The 8,404-nt window shown below is 37.2% G+C and overlaps 1 long non-coding RNA gene across 1 annotated transcript; it reads left to right on the forward strand.

The window, feature by feature from the left end:
• Window positions 1-4,314: 4,314 nt before the first annotated feature.
• Window positions 4,315-8,170, forward strand: LOC108445397. The gene is made up of 3 exons (XR_001860224.1): window positions 4,315-5,178; window positions 5,663-5,816; window positions 5,953-8,170. It is a non-coding gene; the product is annotated as an uncharacterized LOC108445397 (long non-coding RNA).
• The last annotated feature ends 234 nt before the right edge of the window (window positions 8,171-8,404 follow it).

The raw sequence follows: 8,404 nt of genomic DNA on the forward strand, positions 1-8,404 counted from the left end.
GCCTGGTGTCCTGGGAGGAGGCAGCGAAAGGCCTCTGGAATCCCAACCCCGAAACTGGCAGCTGCGGTTGGGTACCACCGGCACTGCTCATTCAGTGAAAAAGATTTGTTATTCACGCCTGCTTGTGTGTTCGTGTGGTCCTGTTTTAAAGACTATTGCTATTATTCTATTTAAGGACTATTACGGGTAAAGTAACGCATTTAGGAGAGAAGTAGCCAATACCTACTGAAAAGCAGCAAACACCACCGAGGTTACAGCAAGGTTTTTTTCCTCTTGTGTGATCACATGCTCTTCGCAGCCACATCTTGCTGTAGGAGGAGGACGTCAAAAATTATATGATAATGGAAGATTTTTTTTCTGCTAAAAGGTTGGCTGACATTCAGAAGCACCTCTTGCTATGAGTGATTTAAAACAACAGGAGGTTTCTAGGTGGTAGAGACCAGGACAGTAGGTTAAAGCACAATTACAACAGCAACTGCAGTTATTTCTTCTCTTTGGTATTTGCAGACGTTTCCCAATTCTGTGAGAAGATGGGAAAACAGAGGGTTGTTTTCTCTACCTTTGTTTTTTTCTTTCTTCTTTTTTTTTTTTTTTAATGTTTTAAGGCCAAGGGCAGAAATATGCATATTAAATGTTTTTAAGGACAGTTCCAGGTAATCATCATTAATGAGCTACCAATGCACAACATAGGGAGTTTCTTCCAATTCATATTCCATGAGCAAGGCTAAAGAGCATTTGATGCTTGGTCCTCATGTTCTGTATGAGACGAGTTTAAATCAGTGACAGTCAGGAAGTGAGTTCAGGGAGCAGGGTTTTATATGGTACATTTAACACTGTAGCTATCCAACCTTATTTACGTAGTACTGAGCTGGAGGCAGCCAACAGTACTGCCTCACTGATAGGAACTGGGGCTGCATCTTCATGCCAGCCTTAATGAAGGGTCTCAGGAGCCTTTATGCATTCCTTCATTAAAAGTACCTTTCCTTCTAGGTTGTTTAGATTCAAATTTGTAAGTGACAAAAGAGCTTGTTTGCAATTTTTCAATTTTTTTCTCTCATTTCAGTGCATATTAGCAAAAGCAAATTTGCAAATGCAAAAAACCCCATTATTCTGAAATTCTGGTGTGGTTGACTTAACACTGATGCTGAATAAAGATACAAAAAAAAAAGTGGACAGAAGAGTTCTTAGCTGTTACTCTTAGGTATAATCATATGTCCTTATGTAGTTTCAGAATTTCCAGCTTTGTTCTGAAAGAAATATTTAACATAGACATGGCTTGCCAAATTATGTTGAATTACGCTTTCTAATGTGGACATGTTTTTACAGGAGTATTCTGATTTCTTCAGTAAGATTTCGTGTGAGGGTGCAGCTGAGTTTTCTTCTTGATCAGTATTGAGCTCTATATACTATTTATAGACTGAGGGACTGAACTACAGGCTCTAAATCTCAATTTGAAAGGAGGGACATGCCTGTCTGTAATAAGCCATGATCTTCAGAACAGCCTTAGCCACACAGCCATGGTAACTTTCTCCCTGCTGAGTTGGGAACTGGTTGTTCAAGAGGCGTTTGGTTATTTGAGTTGCTTTGAAATGGGATAAACTAAACATTTGCTTAGTATTACGGTGACGTTAATCTTTCTGAGCCTTTGTAACATTAATCTTTCTGAGCCTTTGTGACCTGAAGGAGGCGCAGCTTTGGTGTGTTGTGACAAGGCTTTGTCAATGCGAAGTTCACCTCCGTGTCCTAACAGAGAGTCAGCTGTTAAACTCCTGATAAACACAGTTCCATTATCGACAGTGCTGAGTGAGCTCTTAGTAAAAATACCAATGACAAATGAAACAGGTCTGCTTTACCCTCCTAGGATTTCTTTAGATCAACAGTTATTTAAATACCAGGAAATTGTGAATTGAAGATAATACCCTGTATTAATAAATTAATGAATCATGTCATTTACTTGCATAACTCATGTCAGTACATACATATTTTATTATTTTATCAATAGTTTCCAAGTTATTTAAGCCAGTAAGTTTGAGAGCCCAAGAGAACTTGAAGGGTTTGATGTCCTTGTTATAGAACTTTACCTGGTAACCGATCCTGTTCTTCCCAGCTGTAAATTTACATTCCTGCAGATCAGTAGCCCAGAGATTGTGGTTTGGTCCCTAGAGTGCAGTATTAGATAATAGATATTATATGTTTTTTCAATTAATATTTTAAATTTTTATAAAATATGGAAGACTTCTCCTAAGGTGGGTTAAGCCAAAGATTGTTTCGACCAATACCTTTAATTTTGGGATTCATGCAGCACCCAGTAACAGTTGAATCTGCAAGTGAGCAACTGATGTAGGCTTTCACTTAGTAATCAAATTCTTTGGTTTCCCTCTTTTTTTTTTTTTTTTTTTTTTTTTGGTCTCTTGCAAGAATGTCAGTATGTGCTTAATTACTGATTCTGATAGCTATTTCTGCTAACAAAAGAATGTCATCATACTGTGATTTATATTAATACTCACGGTGCACTGTGCACCTGAAAAACATGCAGCTGCTGGCCAGTGGGGGACCTGATGCCTCCTGTGCTTTGCAGACTGTAAAATTTGCTCTTCTCTCTTTTCTGGGATGCAGCCAGACAAGATTTGTTGTCCTGGTCCTGAAGTGGCAAGGTAAAGCCTTGGTTCTCAAGCTTAAGGCCTCTGTTGTCATCTTCAGAAGTTCTGGAATACCATTCTAGGACTGACAAGATCTTATGGCATAGCACCATGAAAAATAGTAACTCTGGGAGTTGGGTTGTTAACTGTTTTAGGTTGGATTCCTCTTTCTGTTTTCTGCAGTATTCTGGAATACTTTTCTATATTTCTCCACTTTATTAGTTCTCCATTGTTAAACCTCATTTGAAAATATATACCCCTTTGCCTGTGCTGCCTTTTTTTACTTTTTCTCTGTTTGTTCTTGTAACTTCACAGATGTGTTTCTTATCTCTGTGAAGCCTTTTGTCAGACATCATGCTGCTCCTACAGCCAATGTGTTCATAAAGCCAGGAGAACAAGATAATCTCCAGGTGTGAGATTTAAGAGTACTGGCACGTTTAACTCTAGTTACAGTAGCAAAGACTTGTTTCAAGTACAGATTTATCAAGGGGAAGATTTTTCTGTGTGATTGAAGAATAGCAAAAACAACTCCATTTAATATGAGAGAAACATTTGGAATGGTTGCAAATGCAGTCAAATGCAATGGATACTTCAGAATGTATTTTCAAGGGAAGAATGGTAAAGGAAGTTATGAAGATAACAGGAAATTAAATAAAAATCGATATTGGTTAACCGAGGGGAAATGGGAAATCAGGCCATGTCCCTTAAGAGGGTAACTGGTTTTCTGGGCAGAAAAATAAAGTGCATGTAATCTATCTGGACAACATCAAAACATTTTTCATAGGGGAAAAGGGAATAGTACAGAACTTTGAGAGGAAAGAAGTTGGCTAAAGAGGAAGGGAAATGCATGTTTCTTTTGGGGGAGCATATTGGTGTGTATATTGATAGATTAATCTATCAGCTATATGGAGTTTACTTGCATTTCTTAAAGTTTTGTGGACTAATCTTATTTAATGAATAACTGTGATACAATATTAAATTTGCTGATGACATAGTTATTAATACAGAGGGGAATTATGATATCAAAGCCGATTGAAAGGACCTCAAGGACCAGAATAATTGGATGAATTGTCTTATACAAAGTACATTCAGCTAAAGCTAATACTGAGAATTTATACCATTAAGATGGGACTTAATTAATTTTAGGTCACTGTGGATGACAGTAGTAATTGACCCCAAGATCAACTGTGAGCTGCCAATGTAGTATATTTGGTAAGATAACTCCTGTACAGAGATTCATTCTTTGCAAGAGGCATTATTACCCGGAAGTTTTTATGTTTAATACTATATTCTGGTCACCTTAATTCAAGAGAGGTGAAGTCAAACTGCAGCAGATGCCAAGGGAACTGCTAGGGTAATCAGGAGAATGAGGAGCCTATTTTAGGGGTGAAAACTAAATTCTGAGCTTAGCTTGTTTAATCAAGGATTAGAGCAGATATGACTGCAGTCTTTAAATACCAGGAAAGGAAGAATAAAGGACACTATGACAAGAAGAAACTTGGTAAACTGGCCAACAGTAATTTTAGGTAGGAAATCTTAAGTTTCTATGGCAACTAATGAGTAAAGAATACTTGAAGACAAAAAGTTGTTAGTTTTAATATAATATTTGACATAAGTATGACAGACAGTGTTCATGGTTGTCATAGCAAGGAACTGGACTCATCAGCTTCCTCTTATGAATATAGCAGAGCCAGTTTTTACAATAGAAAATCATTCACTTAAACTTTGTAAAGTAGTTGGCTATTAGGTCCTACTGCCAGATAAAAAATCATACAGATAGCTGGATGATATGAGGAAAAACAACACTTTCTATTTTCTCTGTTGTTATTCTCTTTGTGCATGTGCTTTTAACTACTTTTGGACAGAGGGTAGCAGATTAGACACTGTAGGAGAACATTACTAGTTCTTAGAGAAAGACAGGGAGAGCACAATGACTGCAATCTTTCAGATTTTATATATTACATAAAGATAAATTTAAGGGTCTTTTCTGTGTTCTCATAAAATAATCTGTTTGGTTTTTTAGATCTTATTGGAGGTAACTGAGTTACAGGAAATAATATGGGAGACCAGGCTACAGATGAAAGCACATTGAATACAATCCAGTGCTTTTCCCTTTTAACCCATTTATTTATATAGCTGTTACAATGAGATGAAATGGCAAAAGAACAATCAAAAATTTTCTGCAAATGACAATAGTGAAATGAAGCAACAGTTTCTTAGCAACGAAGTGGAAAATACGCTAAATAATATATTTTTCCTGCTGAGGTTTGTGTATGCTACATTCCAAGCATTGTTCAGAAGTAGATTCACATTTTTGTGCATGTTTCTTTTATATTAATCTTGTTACAGGTTTGCCTCAACATGGAGATTTTCTGAAGAACCCCTGTTTATGGCTACATCCTTACTTGGAGTACAAATGGAATAAAAACAACCTTGTTTGTAAGGCTAAGGGATTAGATTGGACATCAAAATTGCATTTTTTAAGAGTCTGGTGGACTGTAAAAACCAATTCCAGTCAGAGGTCGCTCATTTGGAAATGGTGAGTGACAGCTGCTGCAGCTTTGGCTGTCTGTCAGTGGTGGTGAACAGACAGAATTCTGAATTGAACTTCTGCACAGTTCAGGTGCTGAGTCCTGAGTAGAACTGTAATTACACAGTGCATAGCCTACATTGTGTACATTATGAAACAGTATTTATTTTTCTTTAGAGTATTAAATTAGAGAAAATGGGAAATGAAGAATGATTTCATTTTTGGGGTTTTTTTTCCCAACTTAATTAAAAAATATTTTGCTGAATTTTTCCTTCTTTTTTGGTTTGGCCTTTGCATGAGAAAGTCTGGCTCTTAATCAGGAGGGCACACATTTTGCCTGAAAGCATCTCTTGGCATGTCTTTTTGTATCCCCCAAACCAGTTCCTTCATATTTCAGCTGATTCAGGCATTACAGTACATACTGGGACTTCACAAATTTTCAATATCTCTGTGACTAATTTAATTTACAGGTAGATTCTTTTGGTACGTACAGGTACAGTAAGAACACACAGCTTTTTCAGAGCAGTTTCCAGAAGGCAGACACCTAACCGCGGGTAGCAAAGGAGAACTGTGCATCTGTCCAACACCACAAATCACTTCTCCCCAGAATCCTTAAGTTGAGCCAGAGTACCTGAAGAATACTTCAGGTATAAAGTCCTTCCATCTATTTTGTAGTTGGTTTTTTTATTATTATTATTATTTTTATTTTATCTTTGCCTGTATTGCATTTAGACCTCATTGCTTTAAAAGGCATGAATAACACTCTCTCTCTTCTTCCGCTAGGTATGGGTGCCATTCTCCCAGGTGCTCTGCAGTTTTCTCCATCAAAGAAAGATTATTTGAAATCAGCCTGGTACTGGCTTTGCAAGGTTACACAGCTCCTGTTAGAACGAAGGTTCCAATTCACTCTGGATTTCACTAAAGCAGCATGAAATAGCTCTTGATTCTAATACAATAGCTATGACAAGGTTAGAATGAAGCTGAGAGTAGAGTTTTATTTGAGAGAAGAGAGGAGTGGAAAAGGGAGGAGCTGAAAGCAGCAGGAGTGGAAGGGAAGTCATACGTGACTTTAATCACAGATGAGAATGAGAGACCACTTGCCTGCAGATTTACTGTCAGAGGGGATTCATTTTTATATATGTGGTTTTGGAACAAAATATGCAAGCTTTATTTTTTCTGTCAAATGCATGGGTCAAAATGAGATATGTTTATAGTTAATCTAATTCCTTCTGTGTTCTTTATTCTAGTCCAGTACTATATGTCTAGAAAAAAAAATCTTTTTTTAAAAAATTTATTCTGCTTTTCACATTTCCAGGATATTTTTAGATCTCTTTGACATATCTACAGATTTAAAAAATCAATGGGAATCATGTCTGCTCAGTGTTTCCCGGACTGAGTTAGAAGGACAGTTTTTTAAAAGCAGTAAGGTAGAGATGCTTTTATAAATGTTTACATATTTTTTTAAAACTCTCTTCCTTAGTGGCTTGCGAAGTTTATGTAAAATATACCATGAGAAATCAGCCTAATTGCATATCTAAACTCCATATTTTTCAGTCTTTAAAACTGAATTCTGGAATTCCTTGTTTGAAAACTGCATTGAGTTCCTAGTTTGAGACATGCAAAAGAAAATATCTTTGATCTCATAAGATCTCTAAGATTCATGAGAACTACTTGCAAGGTGAAATAACCACAGATTGGTTGTGAAAGAACTTGCAAAAGGATTTTCCTAACTAACTGTGTTCAGGGTTTCAATATGTTTTCCTAGTACTTATTATTGGCAGAAGCCTGTATGCTAGGATTCTGAATTTGAGGAGAGAACATTCTTTAAAACTCTTTTATTATTTCCTCTGCTAGAGCTAGTTCCTTAACTACTCCGAGAGGACTTAGGTTCAGTTACAACTATATATTGTATTTACTGTCTAATGATGCTCCCTGGTTAAAAAGATTTTGCAAAGGAGATGTTCAAAATAGTGTTTCTCGTTTTAATTCATCATCATGCCTTGAAAACTCCAAATGGTTTTAGTTTTGTATTACATAACACTTTAATTATTTATATATATATATTGGATTAGATTTTCCTGCTAATAATTCATTGTACATTTGAACTTACAATTTGTTGTGCATTTGAAATTAATGGAGATGGTCTAAGTTTTTACTGTTTTACTGGTTTATCTGAGTACAGGATTTGGCCTAACTGGTAGACAGAGAAGCAAGACATAGGGACCATGTTTATTTTTTTCTAAATAAAAGCTGAGATACTTGCCAGTCATAGAATAAAAATTAATAAAATTCTGGGCAATATACTACATAGTATCATATAATCTTTAGGATTTCTGGAATTACTTTTATCAACAACTTAGTCATGTGGGCATTTCGGAAGGATAAAAAAACATTTCACCCCCTCAAATCAGCCCTTGCATAATTTTTACAGATTTTTTAACTCCTGGTTGGAGTGTGATTGTTTAGTTGTGTTCATATAACCATTGGAAAGGCCACTGTCTAGATGTCTGGTGAATTACCTCAGTAAATGCTGAGTCTAACTGTGTAATGATTCTTGTCCTGTGTGCATTTTACATCACTAACCAAAAGAAGCTCTCTTACTAAGTTTTTTAAGATTATCCATGCTTATTTGTCTATGAATCAGAGGTAAACAGCATACCTTTATTTTGAAAAAAAATACTCTCCCTTCAACTCCCAAGGCAATCCACATTTGTGAACCAAAATGGCAAAGGCATCCAAGGCCTAACTGCATGTATCAGGAAGACTATCCATATGGAAATCTGTGCTGCTGCTGTGAGTATGAGTGGTGTGTAACCTGGGTCTAGCATATAAAAGGTGAAGAATAAGAATTTATGAAGAGTGTAAGTGGTGTCTTCACCAGAGATTCACAATTTACTGTCAAAGAAGTAATTTTTTTTTTTTTAAACATTAATAGAAAAGTGTTCATTGGGGGAGGACCCTGCTTTGGACTTTTCATTAAAAACAGCATTTCTATCAGTTATTCCGGTGTAATTCTGCGTTGACATAGCTGTGAGACAGCGGCGACAATTGGTGGGGGGCCCCAGCACCGCTGGAGAGGAACGTGGCGCCCCACAGGGGAGGGGTCGAGGAGCAATGGACGAGGTGCTGCAGCTGTGGGAGGGGAAGCCCCCGGGGGCCACACCCGCCGCCGGGGCGCCGCGCGGTGCTCGCCGCACGTCAGGGGAGCCCCCGCGCGGGGCCTGGTGCTGAGGGG

This window comes from Corvus brachyrhynchos, unplaced genomic scaffold (genome assembly GCF_000691975.1).
Source record: "Corvus brachyrhynchos isolate BGI_N302 unplaced genomic scaffold, ASM69197v1 scaffold1, whole genome shotgun sequence".
Classification (NCBI taxonomy): Eukaryota; Metazoa; Chordata; class Aves; order Passeriformes; family Corvidae; genus Corvus; species Corvus brachyrhynchos.